Source organism: Mustela putorius, unplaced genomic scaffold, assembly GCF_011764305.1.
Source record: "Mustela putorius furo isolate JIRA1106 unplaced genomic scaffold, ASM1176430v1.1 tig00003909_pilon_pilon_pilon, whole genome shotgun sequence".
In the NCBI taxonomy this organism is placed as follows: Eukaryota; Metazoa; Chordata; class Mammalia; order Carnivora; family Mustelidae; genus Mustela; species Mustela putorius.
Window position 1 is genome coordinate 34,960,223 of NW_025422057.1, and position 18,541 is coordinate 34,978,763.

The 18,541-nt window shown below is 42.3% G+C and overlaps 1 long non-coding RNA gene across 1 annotated transcript in view; it reads right to left on the reverse strand.

The window, feature by feature from the left end:
* Positions 1-616: 616 nt before the first annotated feature.
* The window catches only part of LOC123388688, a 112,209-nt gene continuing 94,284 nt past the window's right edge, over positions 617-18,541 (reverse strand). The window contains exon 3 of the long non-coding RNA XR_006603170.1: positions 617-715. This is a non-coding gene — a long non-coding RNA (uncharacterized LOC123388688). The remainder of the gene's footprint in view (positions 716-18,541) is intronic.

Genomic DNA, 18,541 nt, shown 5'->3' on the forward strand with positions numbered 1-18,541 from the left:
GAGGCAGTGGGGGCCTTATAGGAGATTTGACCATCATCCTGGGGTAAGCTCTGCTCTTGCTCCAGCACTGCCATAGCAAAACCAGAGGCTTCCCCTTCATATATTCATCAGCCCAATTTGTCTGGATCCCTGCAAGAGATTGCGTGGGTCTTTGGGCCATCATTGTCCTGGAGAGGCTGAGAACAGAGCTTCTTAGTGTCTCCACCCACAGAGCCAAGAGGTTGGTGGTTGATGATTCCTACAGGGAGACCCACATGTGAAAGCTATAAGAGGCTCCTGGCCAAAACGCCCCCACAAAAGTCTGCCCTGGCAAAGAGGGCCTCTCTGAGATCCAACTGACTCAAGGTAGCTGGGCCGGGCCTATTGCCTATGACTTGGCCTGAATCAAAGCTGCCCTTTGCTTGGTTCCATGAATGCCTGGCAGAGGTTCTGTGGAATAAGCATGGATGCCAGGGCTTCTGATGGGAAAGGAAGCTGGCTACTGTCTGCATATACTCACCTGTTCTCACCCCAGCGCTGCCTCCACCAATGCCCTAAGCAGCCTTGTCTTAGTCATTTTGGGCTGCTATAACAAATACCACAGATTAGGAAGCTTAACAGTAAACATTTATTTCTCACAGTTATGGAGGCTGGGAGGTCCAAGATCAAGGTGCTGGCAGATCCCATGTCTGGAGAAGGGCTTTTTCCTGGTTTGCAGATGGCCGTCGTCTTGTTTCTGCAAATAGGGAGCAAAAGACTCAGATGTGTCTTCTTATGAAGGGCACTAATCCCATTCATGAGGGATCTACTCTCATGAACTACTTACTTCCCAAAGGTCCTACTCCTAATACCATTCACATTAGGGGTTAGGATTTCAACATAGGAATTTTGGGGGGACACATATGTTCACTGTATAACATGGCCTCACCCAAAGTCTAGAGCCCAGGTTGCTCATCTGGATTCCTGCAGCCCTAGGAAAACTTCATGGTCCTGGAGTTCAAAAAGCTATAAGCAATGAACATTCAGGAAGCAAGGATCCAAGGAAGCACAAATCTTGCACGAGGAACAAGGCAAAGTTGGATCTGATTAGAATGAAGGAAGATGGAAATAAGCCTGGAAAGATGGCAGTTTAGGGCAAAGCTCTAAACAAAAACACCAGGATTTGCTTTAACTTTTGCCATAAACATCTGGTATTGTGTGGCTGTATTTGCTCTGGCTAGAAGTTATCCGAAGGCCAGCACAGAGGATTGAATCTGTATGTTTCTGGAGGAGATATTTCAGGGAGTCTGGGCTCTCCATGTCTGTGTCAGGAGCAACTATAAGCAGCAAGTGTCATACACATAGTCTTATCTGTTTGGAAAGCAAATAAGCAAAGATCAGACAAAAACTCTGACCAAAGTCACCAAATAACAAAAGAGATAAGAGTGTGGGGGTGAGAGAAAATAAGCTACATTTATCTGTGGTTTGTCCATTAGCTAGGGATGGCTCAATATGATGCAAATTGAAAGGCTATGGAGTGGCAGGACCAATGACCAACCATCAGCACCATCTTAATTAAATATTAAAAAACAGTGGCTAATGGCAGTCAATTGTAATGGCTTTGCCTAGATAGTTTCTGCTAACACAAGAAACATCAAACCATTCTAGTCTGTAGAGATATTTTAATTATTTTTATACTTCTAGGTTTCATTTGATCTCTTACTCAGAGATCTCTCTGGGGTTGACAGACTAGGCAGAAATCACGCAAAAACTCTGCTCAACATAATAAAAGTGGAAAACTAGTCTAGACTTGGTTAGTAAGTTAAACCATGTACCTAAAAGTTAATTAAAATGGTTTATTGGATCAGGTAAGAGATACTAGAAAGACAACAAAGTGCCCAAAAGATAAGAAAGACTTTCCAATTTCTGTGCTCACAATAATTTCCTGGGGGTATTTTAACAATACAAATATATAAAAACAATAAATTGTCCTCTGTAAGGTTAGGAAAGACATTATAAGAAGGAGCAGCTCATGAACAGGGGATTTTCTATTTAATCATCCATCTCCCCATTTCTTCCCTGAGAACTACCGAAGGAGCTAATTTTTTTTTGATATAATTGTTATTTGTTTTTATTTTTGCTTTGACTAAGTGAAAAGTCATAGAATATTAAAACTATATCATTGGATATCACTCATTCATTAAAAGACTATTTACTGAGTGCTGACAATGTGCCCATGCTAGGTATACAATGCGGGCTCAGAGAGCCAAAAGGAGTCTCTATTCTAGTGGACACCACAGACTAAGAGCATGTAAAAAGAAAATAATGACAAATTATGTTAAATCATGAAAGAGTCAAACAGTGCACTCAGAGTAGAATTCGGGAAACCTGATTTTGAGGAGCAGATCAGTAATGAGCCTGAGGTGCAGCAGGATGGAGACACATGCCCAGGGTCACCATACAGTCAGTGTAGGGCCACAACCCCTGTTTCCTAACTCTGGGGTTCTTTGGACTGTGCTGCCTGCTCTCGAATATCATCTGCCTCTGTTCTTTGGCAATCTGTGTGGATACTGGATGATTTCTTGGCTGGCTTTGCAAAAGCAGGTGGGAGGCTGTGTGGTGGGAAGAGGCAAGGTTCACTGACTGGGAGTGTGTTACGTGCTGCTGGGTGTCTCTGAAAGGCTGAAAGAGAAGGAACATGGCAAACTTCTAGAGGTCATCGCCCTGTAGAAGACCTATCATATAATGTAATTCTTAACAAGATATCATGTGTGTGGGTGTGTAGGGGGTGGTGGGGGCTTCCTGCGGTTTCTCCTATTTCCATGGTAACTGGCCTCTTGAGGGTTCCTTTCCCTGCTTTAGGCAGGACTGCTTCTTGGTCTTTGGATTAAGTAAGTATTATGTAAAATCACAGTGAATGAAGCCTCTACCTCAGGGAAAGTACCATTATGAATAGAAAAGTTGGACTGATTAGGAGAAATGTCATGGTCTAACATTTTATTAAAGAAGTAGGGAGGGGCACCTGGGTGGCTTAGTGGGTTAAAGCCTCTGCCTTTGGCTCAGGTCATGATCCCAGGGTCCTGGGATCGAGCCCCACATCGGGCTCTCTGCTCAGAGAGGAGTCTGCTTTCTCCTCTCTCTCTCTGCCTGCCTCTCTGCTTACTTGTGATCTCTTTAAATAAAATTAAAAAAAGAAGTCTGGAAATTGCAGATTCTAGCACAAGAGGCTGTGTTGTTTCTCTACCTATGGGGGTTTCCACTGAATATAATGTCTTTGCAAATGATAATTTAAAAAAATTCAGTGGCTGAGTCCAGGTCTTCTGTGGTTTCCAGCCCCAGGTCTATAGCACACAAAAGTTCAAAGATGATAATTTAATCTCTCTGCTTATTCACTTATTTCACTCAGCATAATCTCTTCCAGTCCTGTCCATGCTGATACAAAAGTTGGGTATTCATCCTTTCTGATGGAGGCATACTACTCCATAGTGTATATGGACCACATCTTCCGGGAGGTTGGGGGAGCCAGGTGGTGGGTATTATGGAGGGCATGTATTGCATGGAGCACTGTGTGTGGTGCATAAACAATGTATTCTGTTACATTGAAAAGAAATAAAAAAAAAATCTAAAAGTGAAAAAAAAAAGTTCAAAGATGAAGCAGTGAGGCAAGAGTAAATTCATCAGCTCCAGTTACCACCCTAGGAAGTTGGTTGGTCTGCCCTGACCATCAAGAGAGCAGGTCACAGTGTCCTCTGCCAAGATTAAATCTCTAACACTCTAAAAAATTCTTACTTTCAGAGGACACAGCACTATATATAGTACTGTAATAGGAGAGTTTCCCCCTCGTGGCCCTGGGGACAAGAACACATACTTGTCTGAGGCCTTTGATTTCTTAATTCTCTCTGCCATCCTAATGGTCACTTCCTGCTGGGCCTGACCACAGGCCTAGCTATAAATCATCAGACCACCTAGAATCACTCTTAAGTCATAACACGACACATTATTTTGGATAATCTATTACTTTAGAAGAGTTTTTAAGTACTTGAACAACTGGTGGCTTGGCTAAAGTTTGTGTGAGATTTATTGATTGATTGATTGATTGATTGGCTCTCCTTGTCAGAGAGAGACAGAGCACAAACAGGCAGAGCAGCAGGTGGGCAGAGAGAGAAACAGGCTCCCTGCAGGACTCGATTCCAGCACCCTGGGATCATGACCTGAGCTGAAGGTAGACACTTAATTGACTGGGCCACCTAGGCATCCCTCAAGTAAGACTTAAAAATAATTAGACATATCTATATATATTTTTAAGATTATTTATCTATTTGACAGAGATAGAGAGAGAGAGAGCACAAGTAAGCAGAGCAGCAGAGAGAGGGAGAGGAAGAAAAAGGCTTTCCACTGAGCAAGGAGCCTGACCTGGGGCTCGATCTCAGGACCCTGAGATCATGACCTGAGCTGAAGGGAGCTGCTTAACTGACTGAGCCACCAGAAACACCATACCCATCTTTAAACATGATGCAGTATAAACACAAAGTAAAACAAACAAACAAACCCCAAACCCCAAATCTAAAACAATTTAGTATAAGCAGTGCAATCAATTTCTTAAGAAAGGTAATGGAAATATCTGGGATACAATTTTTCTATCATCAAAAGGGCAGATACAATGTTTTTCTGGGCCATTGCATGACTTGTTCATTTTGTGGATGCAGAAGTTGAGCTTCAGAGATAGCCTAACCAATGCCCAGGGTTAGCAACTTAGCAAGAGACAGACAATGTTCAGGGTTAGGAACAGAGACAGCATAGCATCCCAGATGCTTGGTGTCTGGGATGCTATGCTGTCATCTGAACAGACTAAACAGATGGCCTGAAAATGGGAAAAATACATTTGATAGTTTGGATTATTATTCCCAGTTCTTCTTTCCCAATTCCCAGTTCACTCCTTGATAAAGAATTATACCTCCAAAAAAAAAAAAAAAGAAAAAAAAGAAAAAGAAAAAGAATTATGCCTCCATATACTTTGCCATTGGCTTTGTTGACACTGTGGAAGGTAAAGTTTATCTCCCACTCTTGATGTTGGTCTTGACCATGTGACTTGTTTTGGCTAATGCAATGTTAATAGACATGATATGACCAGAGTCTATAAATGTGCTTGTGTGATTTGGCTTGACCTCTTTATGTCTTGTGATCTATTATGAGAAGAACATGTCCCATGTAGCTCCTGGTCTCAGAATGAGAAAACATGTAGAGAAAATCTGAACCCAACCTGCAGCCTGCAGCCCAGACCAGGCTAATTTTTGCTCAAAGCACAGTTGTCCTACCTGAGAAAAGAAAATGAATACCTGTTGTTAGAGAGAGAGAGAGAGAGAAAGAAGAAAGAGAGAGAGAGAGTGTGTGTGTTATGCAGTATTACTAGTGTGATAGCTGATTAACATATTAAACATCTGTGGATCAGGCTACAGATATCAACTAGGGCAATTGCAGTCTGAAACTTACTTATTTATCATCTGTGAACGAATACTAAACTGGCCCTTTTGGCAAGCACTGTGTTGGGCTTTGAGTATCAAATAGAAATAATACATTGCCATGCCTATAAGGGCAATGACAGGCCAGGAACGTAACAGATAACATAACAGACCTAAACGACAGTATATGAGGGCAACAGTAGGGCCATGTACAGTGGGCTGTGGCCATATAACATGCCTGGAGGGACTCAGAGAAAGTGACACAGAGCCTGTCATTTGGATCAGGTTTTCAAGTAGGACTTTCTCAGCAAAGGAGAGAAAGGCATTGCAGGCAGAGGGAAGAATGAGGCAGGGCCATTGGAAACCTGATCCTGGCTAGCCACTGTGCTGATGACATCTTTCAACTTTCTGGGCTAGCAGAACTTGAGAATTCCTGGCAAAACAAGTTAAACATTATATTATAAGGACAGAACTTTGGAGAGTACAAGGGGAAACCGACTTAATTATTTTCCCCACCACCTGCCTGAATTTATTCTGTAGAGCTAGTTTCCGTCTGTCCCCAGGTATGTTTAGATCAGGTCCCCAGACTTTTCTAGTCATGTATAAATAATTAAAGGTTTTATAGTTTGTTATCACACACAATGTCATTTCAATAATAAAAGTATCCAGTTATAGGTGTTAATTAAAACTCTACATTTTGTTCAAAGTTCTTTTGGGCAGCTCCAGCCTGCTCCAGGCTGGAAGCTTTAGCGGAGGGCAGCACCTGGTTGGCTTCCTGTTATAAGTAGATTTTTCTACAGTATTTGAGTGCAATAAAGGGATAGAGAACAAAGAGTCACATTGGCATTCAACATCCCTAAAGACGGCATGACAGCCTCACCATGCTTGCATGTGGTAGACATCTGTTTCTGATCATAGCCACCCTGTTGGGGGTCATTCATATCCCAAGTCCCCACTGGGAGTATAATCTGTTGCTAACAATCCTTCAAAAGGATACCAACCCAACAGATGTAATTCAAACAGTCAAAATAGGGAGGGAATCAAGTTCAAAGATGGAAATGCTCTAAGAACTCTCTGCAGTCCCCATCCTCAAAGAGGTGTGGGATGTGTGTGTGTGTGTGTGTATGTGTGTGCAATTCTGCATTTGCCCTAAGGTCCTGCTGAGTTTAGTTTCTGAAGATAAACATGCATTAGGGTTAGTTGAGAAATACCTAATTCTTTTTTTTTTTTTAAAGATTTTATTTATTTATTTGACAGACAGAGATCACAAGTAGGCAGAGAGGCAGGCAGAGAGAGAGAGGAGGAAGCAGGCTCCCTGCTGAGCAGAGAGCCCGATGCAGGGCTCGATCCCAGGACCCTGGGATCATGACCCGAGCCGAAGGCAGAGGCTTTAACCCACTGAGCCAACCAGGCGCCCCGAGAAATACCTAATTCTTAATTGTTTTAAAATACTTATGAAGAGTTCCAGGGAGTCTCCCCAATTTTCAAGAATTATAGTCAAAGAGGGGAGGAATTAAGATGATGGAGGGGGGAGCCTGCCTTGTCCCTTGAACACAGCTAGATTAAATCAAACTATTTTGAACAACTAGGAATATGATCTGAGGATTAAGAAAACAATCTGTACAACTGAAGGGAGTGAACAGGGCAGATGTGAGGCTTAGCAAGCAAATCAAAGCACACCTAGTTAAATGTCCAAACCCTCCCCATTCAAGCAAGGAGGATCTCTGTAGAGAACAGCCCAGTGGAAAAGAGCAGCCCAAATGCAACAGCAGAGTGCATACAGCATATACCAGAAACACTCCCTGAAGTGCTAGACCCTGGTATGACCTCTTTTTAATATAGCATTACCCTGAGGTGCAGGAAACGTAACAAGCTTTTATAACACACAATAGGTAGAAACTTAGCCTAAATGACAAAATGGAGGAATTCTCCCCAAAAGAAAGGAGAGGAAGATGTCATAGCCAGGGACTTGCTCAAAGCAGATGTAAGCAATGTATATGAACAAAAACTTAGATCAACAGTTATAATAAGACTACTAGTTGGACTTGAAAAAAAACATAGAAAATAGCAGAGAAACCCTTGCTGCAGATGAAAGACCTAAAAACTAGTCAGGCTGAAAAAAAAAAACATTATAACTGAGATGCAAAACAGACTGGATGTAATCACTATGAGAATTGAAGAAGCAGAGGAGAGGATAGATGATATAGAAGATAAAATTATAAATAATAAAGCTGAAAAGAAGAGGGAAAGAAAACTATTAGATCATGAAGGTAGACTTAGGGAACTCAGTGATTCCATAAAGTGAAATAATATTCATATCATACGAATTCCAGAAGAGGAAGAGTAGGAAAAAGGGGCAGATAATTTATTTGAACAAAATATACCTGAGAACTTCTCTAACCTGGAAAGGAAACAGGCATTCAAGTCCAAGAGGCACAGAGAACTCCCCTTAAAATCAACAAAAAGAGGTCAACACCATATTATAATGAAACTTCCAAAGTACAAAGATAAAGAGAGAATCCTGAAAGCAGCTGGGTAGCAAAAGTCCTTTACCTACAAGGCTGGCAGCAGACCTTTCCACAGAGACCTGGAAGGCCAGGAAAGACTGGCATGATATATTCAATGTACTAACTGGGAAAAATATGCAGCCAAAAATATTTTATCCAGCAAAGCTGTCATTCAGAATAGAAGGAGAGATAAAGAGTTTCCCAGACAAACAAAAACTAAAGGAGTTCATGAATACTAAACCAGCCCTGTAAACCAGCCCTCTCTTTTCCCAGCGGGAAAGAGAGACCAAAAGTAACAAAGACTTAAGGAACAGAAATAATCTACAGAAACAGCAACTTTATAGGTAATTGAATGGCACTAAATTCATAGCTTTCAATAATTACTCTGAATGTAAATGGATTAAATGCTCGAAAGACACAGAATCTTAGGATAGATTAAAAAACAAGACCTATTAATATACTGCTTTAAAAGATACTCATCTTAGACCCAAAGGCACCTCCAGATTGAAAGTGAGGAGGTGGAGAATAATTTAGCATGCTAATGGATATCAAAAGAAAGTTGGAATAGCCATCCTTATATCAGACAAACTAGATTTTAAAACAAAGACTGTGATAAGAGATGAAGAAGCATACTGTATCACAAACAAGAAGATCTAAAAATAATAAATATTTATTCCCCTAACCTGGGAGAAGCCAAGTATATAAATCAATCTAAACAAGAAGATCTAAAAATAATAAATATTTATTCCCTTAACCTGGGAGAAGCCAAGTATATAAATCAATTAATAACAATTTAAAAAAATTCATTGATAAGGATATAATAATAGTGGGGGACTTTAACACCTCACTCACAGCAATGGACAGATCATCTAAGCAGAAGATCAACAAGGAAACAAAGGCTTTGAATGACACACTGGACCAGATGTACTTAAATGATATATTCAGAGTATTTCATTCGAAAGCAACAGAATACACATTCTTTTTGAGTGCACATGGAACATTCTCCAGAATAGATCACATACTTGGTCACAACTCATGGACTCAACTGGTACAAAAAAACTGAGATCATACCATGCATATTTTCAGACCACAATGCTATGAAATTTGAAGTCAACCACAAGAAAAATTTTGGAAGAACGACAAATACATGGAAGTTAAAGAGCATCCCAATAAAGAATGAATGAGTTAACCAGGAAATTAAAGAAGAATTTAAAAATACATGGAAGCAGATGAAAATGAAAACAAGACAGTCCAAAATGTTTGGGATTCAGCAAAAGCAGTCCTAAGAGGGAAGTACACAGCAATACAGGCCTACTTCAAGAAGCAAGCAAGTTCTCAAATTCACAACCTAACCTTAGACCTAAAGGAGATGGAAAAAGAACTGCAAATAAAGCTTGAAGCCAGCAGGAGAAGGGAAATAATAAAGACTAGAAATCAATGATAAAGAAATTAAAAAATCCCAGTAGAATAGATCAAAGAAACTAGGAGCCACAAGAAGAACCCAGATGTCCATCGACAGCAAGAATGAATAAAGAAGATGTGGCATATGGGGCACCTGGGTGGCTCAGTTGTTAAGCCTTTGGCTCAGGTCATGATCCCAGTGTCCTGGGATTTGAGCCCTGCACTGGGCTCCTTGTTCAGTGGGAAGCCTGCTTCTCCTTCTCCCACTCTTCATTCTTGTATTTCCTCTCTCTCACTGTCTTTCTCTCTCTCTGTCAAACGAATAAATAAAATCTTAAAAAAAAGATGTGGTATATATCTCTATGTCTCTATGTATAGATACATATATCTCACACACACATATATATACACACACACATATAAACATACACAGTGGAATATTACTTAGCCATTGAAAAGAATGAAATCTTGCCATTTGCAATGATGTGGATAGAACTAGAGGGTATTACGCTAAGCAAAATAAGTCAGTAAGAGAAAGACAAATACCATATGATTTTACTCATATATGGAATTTTAGAAACAAAACAGATGAACATAAGGAAAGGGAAGGAAAAATAAAATAAGATAAAAACAGAGAGGGAGGGGCATCTGGGTGGCTCAGTCGGTTAAGCATCTGCCTCCCGCTTGCGTCATGATTTCAAGGTCCTGGGACTGAGCCCCATGTCGGGCTCCCTGCTTAGTAGGGAGCCTGTTTGTCCCCCTCTCTTTCTGTCCCTCCTCCCTCTGGTTGTGCTTTCTCTCTCTCTCTCTCTCAAATGAATATATAAAATCTTCAAAAAAAAAAAAAAAAAAACCAGAGAGGGAGACAAACCATAAGAGACTCTTAACTCTAGGAAACAAACTGAGGGTTGCTGGAGGGGTGGTGGGTGGGGGGATGGGAAAACGGGATGACAGACATTAAGGTGGGCACTTGATATAATGAGCAGTGGGTGTTACATGCAACTGATGGATCACTAAATTCTACCCCTGAAACTAATAATACACCATATGTTAACTAACTGGAATTTAAATAAAACAAAAAAAAGAATTATACTCAGGTGTTATAGTCACATATAGGTGCTCTGAAATGTGAATTAAATTAACTGCTTAACAGGAAGCTTGCTCAGGCGCCTGGGTAGCTCAGTGGGTTAATCCTCTGCCTTCCGCTCAGGTCATGATATCAGAGTCCTGGGATCGAGTCCCGCATCGGGCTCTCTGCTCGGCAGGGATCCTGCTTTTTCCTCTCTCTCTCTCTGCCTGCCTTTCTGCCTACCTGTGATCTCTGTCTGTCAAATAAATAAATAAATAATCTAAAAAAACAAAACAGGAAGCTTGCTCAAGGTGGAAAGATGAGAAAAGGTCCAATGACATTTGGGGATTCTCTTTGTCATTTGCTAAGCTCTCTGCTTGACTAAGTCAATGTCTGCTCATCCTTAGAGGCTGCCTGCAAATGTCAGCTCCCCTAAGGAGCCTTCCACAAATTCTCTCTCTAGAACGAAGTAGAGTCTCAGAGCACTCAGACCTACCATGATCATCTCTGCCAACTACGCTATAATAGAGTGATTTGTTTGTGTGTTTTCTGCCCCTGTTCTGGGCTCTCATGTGTCAATCATCTCCATTTCTACCATGCTTCGCATGGTCCTTTCTCAGGGAGGGTCAGTAGATGGGTTTTGAGTAAACAAATCCTACTGTCCGTATATCAAATTGTGCACACTGTTCTCTTCTAGCATATCTAGGACTCTATTAGATATCACAACTTAACGGTCAGCTTTGAAGATCTTCCTTTTCTTTTTGTAAGTCAGTTAGAGCTCACAATGGGCTCTACTTCCCAGCATTTTTGGCTGGGAGTCTGGCATTGCCCCCAGATGCTGCCACTCTGTTGGAGGGGCTCAGACAAAATGAAAGCCCTTGGAGGCTTCGGCATTACCAGTTATCAGGTGTAGAGAAACTCCCTTGATTCTTAGTTTGAGAGCTTTGCGTTGAGAAGTGGACATGACCAAGTGAAAGATGATTCTGCTGTGCAGAGGGAGGCCCACTCATGGGGTCTCCACATCCTCATCCAGAACTGGAATTACTGTTCTCTAGCGTAGGAACAGTCCTTGTGAAGAAGACTGGCTACTGCTAGACTGGCCTGAGATCTTTAGAGAGCCTGATGGGCTTCCATTTTTAGAGACTCCTGGGATTTTAAAAAATGGTGAAGTTGGAGAGAATGTGGAGAAAGGGGAACCCTCTTACACTGTTGGTGGGAATGCAAGTTGGTGCTGCCTCTTTGGAGAACAGTGTGGAGATTTCTCAAGAAATTAAAAATAGAATTCCCTATGACCCTGCAATTGCACTCCTGGGTATTTACCCCAAAGATACAGATGCCAAGTGTTTCCATGCTGAGAGGTGACTACTTCAACCTGTAAAATTGCAATTTTATGTGCTGGTACCAAGGATGTATTTTTAAAATAAGCCGTAATTACTTCACAGTAGTTCATAGTAGGAAGTACAGGGACTCTGGAGCCCAGACAGCCTGAGTTCAAATCCTAACCAACACTTAATTAAGCTGTGTGATCTTATGAGCTGTGTGATTTTGGGGCATGTTATTTGGTCTTTCTGTACCTCAGTTTCTAATCTATAAAATGGGTATAGGGTTTTTGTGAGGATTTAAAAAAATATTTTACTTATTTATTTGACAGAGAGAGAGAGCATTTACAAGCAAGAGGAGCGGCAGGCAGAGGGAGAGGGAGAAGCAGGCTCCCCACTGAGCAGAGAGCCCTGAGAGACCCAGGTGCCCCATGTTTTTTGTGAGGATTAAATGTAATGTACACCCCTTAAGTGTCCATCGTCATTGTTATTTTAATGTCCTCTAAGTAGTGTTATCTGGTAAGCAGCTAATTTAAAGTTTTACCTGGAACGTCACTTTCCTTCACCCTTGTCAGGGTGCTCTTGGTGACTATGTATATAATTTTGCAGATTATTTCAAAATTCAAAATTGGAGGCCATTTGTGAACTGAGACCTGGGCAACATGGTCTCTTAGCACCTCTTGTGAACTGCGATGCTTGCCCTGTGCCTGTGACTGGTAGATACTCCACTTAAAACTGGCTGGCTGAGGGACAGGTCCCTACCTGCCCCCAGTGGCACACCTCTAGCCTCGGGACTAGGGCTGTGGCTGGACATCCGCAATGATAGTTTAGTGACTGACCCCCAGCAAAAGACAGAGACACAGAGGTGGTTGGATTCAGTCAATCCTTTGGCTGACCACAAGGGTGTGGTTCTTGAATGCTCAGAGGCTGTTCTCTCCCTGGCTGAAGTTCAAAGTGATTGTGTTGCCAGTTGGCCTGGAGCAAGTTCTACATTGCTAATAGGCTGCTGGCTCAAAGCAGAGCCCCAGTACCAGTACTTGCAGTACCCAACAGAAGCTTGTGCTAATCTCTGTCCCTAAATATAGTGGCGACTGTCATCATCGAGCTTGAGGGTGGTGTGCAATCACTACCTGTACGCTTAGAGGATTCAAGTGTCACCTCACACCTTTGTGTTGCTGCCCCAGCAAGAGGCTGGTATGTAGGAAGAGTGGCATAAAAGCGGCATGGAAGTCGAGTAAGTGGGAGCTGGCTTAGAGGCAGGGTGACTTGCCCTCTGAGGTGTACTGAGGTGTACTGTGACCTTGAAACTGAGCCTGCAGACAGAGCTCAAATGCTGGAGCCAAGGCCCATGTTTAGATGCCTGCTCTTCATTCTGTCGAATCTTGGCCAGGTTCCAGGGCTCCCAGTTATATTTTGCCTAGCAGCGGTGGGGTGGCAGTCACAACGCAGAGGTGTGGGGTGGCTGCTCTGTGCATCTGGGCCGTGCTGCTGGGGGAGCACTGTGGCAAATTCCTCACTACTCTCCCTCCAGCAAAGCCACACCTTAGAAGCTTAAAGGCATGAAGTGAGAGTGAGAGGAAGGCATGCATTTTCAGCTAAACATTCCCAATTATTCCCAAAGCTGTGAGCAGCCTTATTCCAAAATTCTGAGATGCTGACGTGCCTCCTTAACTGCTAGCAAGCATGCCATTATCTTATCCCTAGGAGGTGTGGGCACCTGGCAGGCTTTGGGTGTAGGATGCCCATCACTTGAGTTATTTCTAGGGCAATTATTTCCCTGGTTTCTCTTCCTCCTTTCTTCTAGGAAGTATAGGTATAGGCGGGGGGGGGGGCACATTTGAGTGCTCTACATTCCTAATGTGTTTTGCCTGGAGCAGCCGATGAGTGCTACCTGCCACCTGGTGAGGAGGGAAGGGTGGGCAGAGGGGTGAATGGGTTCAGCTCCCTGGGCCCGCAGACCGGGTGCTTGGCCTTGGTTTTTGAGTTTCTACCTGGGAAAGACAATATTTAAAACTTTTACTCTGAATATTGAGAAAGACCTCAGTTAAAAAAAAAATTTCCGGGGGCACCTAGGTGGCTCAGTGGGTTAAGCGTCTGCCTTCAGCTCGGGTCATGATCTCAGGGTCCTGGGATCAAGCCCCACATTGGGCTCTCTGCTCAGCGGGGAGCCTGCTTCCCCCTCTTTCTTTCGGCCTGCCTCTCTGCCTACTTGTGATCTCTCCCTCTGTCAAATAAATAAATAAAATATTAAAAAAATTTTTTCCGGGGCACCTGGGTGGCTCAGTGGGTTAAAGCCTCTGCCTTCAGCTCAGGTCATGCTCCCAGGGTCCTGGGATCGAGCCCTACATTGGGCTCTCTGCTCTTCGGGGTGCCTGCTTTCTCCCCTCTCTCTTTCCCTGCCTCTCTGCCTACTTGTGATTTTTCTTTCTGTCCAAAAAACAAAAACAAAAACAAAAACCTTAAAAAAATTTCCTTTAGCACTTATACTTAGTATACAATGAGGAGAAATTCTCTAAGGAAATGGTTTCCAAGTGATAAATATTTCTTTAAACCATAGAAAACATTTTTTTTTTTCTAAGTAAAATCCCATGCTACACCCCAGTATATAAACCTGGAACAACAGGAAATCCTCCCTGCTGCTATCTATAGGCGGCCACCAACTTTCTCCCCCCAGCAAGCTTAAGAGCAGTCACACAGATTTCCAGCATCCTCGGTGCTGCTAAGGCTCCCCTTAGTTTGATTTCGCAGGCATCTTCCTCATCCCAAAGCTCCCAATTTGATTTCTCAGACTGGCAAGGGACCTCTGCGGCCAACTGAATGACATCAGTGGGACTTTGTGTAGGATCTCTGGGGCCTGGGCCTTTTATCCTGCATGATCCAGGCACTGAGAGATGGGTGCGTGGAGATTTGAGGTTCCTTTTCTCATTTGACTTGGTCTTGGCCAATGCTTGGCAAAGATTTGTAATTTGTTGAAACATTTGTCACCGGACAAATAGGAATTGCACTCCTTCTTTATGCTGCCAATCTCCCTGATTTACCCCAAGGATTGTATATTCTAAAATGGGAAGAGGAAAGAAATAAGGAAATAGCAAACAAACAAAAAGGACTATTTCTGTTACTGGCAAATGCTCTGAAGAAAATAAAGCAGGTTAATGGGATGGGGGTAAGGGTTGGAGGGTAGTGCTGTAGACTGGATACTTGAGCAAGGCTTCTGAAAGGAGTGACACCCAGGCTGAGACCAGAATGGTGAGAAATTACCCAGCCAGGAGGAAACTTGGGGGAAGAGGAATTACAGCATGTGCACAGCCCTTGATGAGCGGCGTGCTTGGCTTGTCTGAACAGCAGAAAGATGGCTATTGTGACAGAGACCTTAGTGACTGGAGGGAACGAGATCTGGGGACCTGATGAGGTTAACTGAGATGGGGTGCTTGGGTTTAAAGATCAACAGGACTGCAGTGTACGGTTTTCAGGTTTTTTCCCCCTCAAGCCTCACTTCTTTCTTCAAGTGTCTGGACTGCCATTTATGTGCAGAAGATGAACAAATTTATCTTTATCTGTTAATAATGTCTCCAAATTAACAACTAAAACCTACAAGTACCCCAAACTGGAGGAACAGTGGGGTCTCAAAGGAACCAGAAATGCTAGCATTCACATAATAAATATTAATTTCTTTTAAAAGAGGAGTGTTAACTGTAGTCACTATGCACACTGCATTCCTAGTAATTATTTATCTTCTAACTGGAAGTTTGTACCTTTTGCAGAATTCATACTTATAGCTGTGTGACCTTAGGCAAGTCCTTAACCTCTCTGTTCTTGATTTTTCTCATCTGTAAAAAGGGAGTAATAATATTTCCCTTAGAGCATTGTTCTGAGGATAAAATATCTGAAATGTTTAGAATACATGGTAAACATGATATGTGCCTGCTATTTTTATTTTATGTACAAAGGCACAATTGACTGGTATATTTGATACTTGTTTATTCATAAATATTTGTGGGGTACCTACTGTACTAGGTACTGAGGGTACAATTATGCACAAAGCAGACTCAGTCCCTGCCCAGCACCGGCTTCCTGTTCCTCACTGTGTAAGTGAAGGCATGGAATTGCAGAGGAGGGACTTACTACCTTTGGCCAAACCATTTGGAGGGTGAGAGGGAAAGCTACAGGGGCTTTTTATCATACCAGGTGCCATCAGGGGTCCAACCCAGGGCCCATCCCCTACAAAGCCCCTAGAGACCACAGATAATGTTCAAATATGAAGAAAATTCCCTTAGTGGAAGCCTTCCTTCCTCCCTCAGCTTTGGATCAGATACCTCCCCTGTGACTCCCTGGGCTGATGCTCCCCCACACTGGAGCACAGGGGCTGTCTCCTTGTGCATCTTTTTCATACACCTGGCCTCCTAGATGGCAGGTCTCACCATCTCATGTCTGTAGCTTCCCAGGGATTAATAATTTTGTTTGTTTGTTTGTTTTTGTTTTAGAGAGAGAATGAGAGAAAGAGAGAGAGGGAGAGAGAGCATGAGCATGAGTGAGGAGGGACAGAGGGAGAAGGAGAGAGAGATTCTTAAGCAGGCTCTGCGCTCAGTGCAGAGTCTGATGTGGGGCTCGATCTTATGACCTGGAGATCATGACATGAACCAAAACTAAGAGTCAGATGCTCATCTGACTGAGCCACCAGGCGCCCCATTAATAAATGGTTTTAAATGAATGAATGAATGAAACATAATTATTTCCTATAGTCCTATTGAAAATCTCTGTAGCTACATCCATATTTATCATTTGCTGCGTAACAATTTTTGGGGTCAGGGAAAAAAAATATAGTCCTTATGCCTATAAAAGGTCTCAGAACACTGAGAAGCTATCTTGTGGGACCCTTTTTTTTCTGTGATATATCTTCCTTATAGCAGATAATTACTTATTTTCCTTTCTCTGACGCACACTGGAAAGGGTATTATATGACAATTTTTTAGAATGTCTATGAGGGTATATTTCCACAGTTTTTGGACTGGGGCTTGAATCAAAAGTAGAATCAGAAATCCCTTGTAATTAGGTAAATATAACCGTTATCATTAATCTCAACCACATGTAACAGAAATCATCAACACAACACTGGCTTAAATAGAGAGATTTATTTCTCCCTATATGAGAGAAGTCTGGAATTTGGCTGGTAACTGCTTCATAGCCATCAGAACTTAGTAACATCTAAATTAATAACACCTAAACCCTCCGGATAACTGTAAATTAAAAAGTAATGTTATCAAAGGGTTTTGTAAATATCTAATGTGACAGACTCTGGCCTGGCACAAAGTAAATATTCAGTAGATGTTAGGAAAAAAAATCATATCTGTTATTTTATTATTACTGCTAGTTGTTTTCTCTATCAGCTCCTTTTTAGCTTTGCTACTTTCTAGTAGAATTGATAAACTTCCAGAGGTTTGTAGAATTTTTCAGACTTAGTTGGAAGGCATCACTGTGCTACTATTTACTGTAAACATTTGTGTTAAGCTTTCTGAGATGAGCATTGTCACAGCAATATTATATCCTCCTGTCCTCAGAGAGTCCTGTAGAGGCCATGCTTCTTGGGGAGAAATAGGAGTTATGGGGGTCATAATGGAGCCCTACTGTCTTGGGGCGGTGCTCTCACAGCTTACATAAATAGCTCCCATTGGTGTCCAGGATTACGTGGTTATGTAATTACTAATTACAATTACGTGCTGGGTTACATGATTCTGGAAAAAGGCATCCCTCATTCCTTTTGACTGGACTTCAGTAATTAAAATAAGATGGCCCAGTGTACAATAATTCATTTGGATAATATTTTTAGACAAAGTATTCAAAAGTTGATTTACTTACTCTGTCTTATTCTGGGCTCTCCAGAAAGAAGGGCTTGAGAAAAAGGATTTACAGACAATTACTTTACTTGGGATTGTGAGCCCAGGAAGCAGCATGGAGAGACAAAGAAAGTAAGGCAGGAAGACAAGGGGATGGAACGTTACAGGGCATAGAAGGGTAGGTTACTGAGTTGGTTACTGTTAATTGTTTGATCCTAAGGGACCATTAAGTCTGTCCTCCAAAACCCAAATAAATTCTGTATCCAGAGAGTCCACTGGAGAGAAGAACAGGAAGAATGTATTCACTGACTCCTGCCTCCCCCATACTGCCGTGTTGCACATAAATGGTGGGTTTCACGGAACACAGACCTCTGGGTCAAACGGAAGCCCCAAGGCAAGAAGCAGGAAGTATGGAGTGCAGGGGAGGCATGTCTTTTGTGCGGGTGTGGAGTTACTCAGAGGCCACTGTGGTGCTGGTCTGTGCAGTGGGTGGAACAAGAGACAGGTGAGGCTAACAGAACATGAAAGAACACTAGGAAGTATCTGATATTCATTCAACATAAAGTTACTGCAGACCTGCTAGATTCCAGGTAAAGAGATAATCGAGATGGTAGTTTGACAGTGACCAAGACAACACAACCTTTACCCTTAGGAAACTTCATTTGGGTTGTCGTGAACTTAAAAGATATTACGTGCTTAACATAAGGTCTATTAAAGAACTGCTCAGCTGTCGTCAGCAGCTCTTAGTTTTATTTTGTGGCACTGCTGAAAAAGGGTAATGCATCTGGGCTAGTTCCCAGATATCTCTGTTGGTGACCTGCTCACAAGCCAAGACCCTAAATGATTCTGCCTTTTTTTTTTTTTTAAAGATTTTATTTATTTATTTGAGAGAGAGAGAGGGAGGGAACACAGAGGGAGAGGAAGAAGCAACTCTCCACAGGGCAGAGAGCCCAAGGTAGGACTCCATGCCTGGACCCTGGGATCATGACCTGAGCTG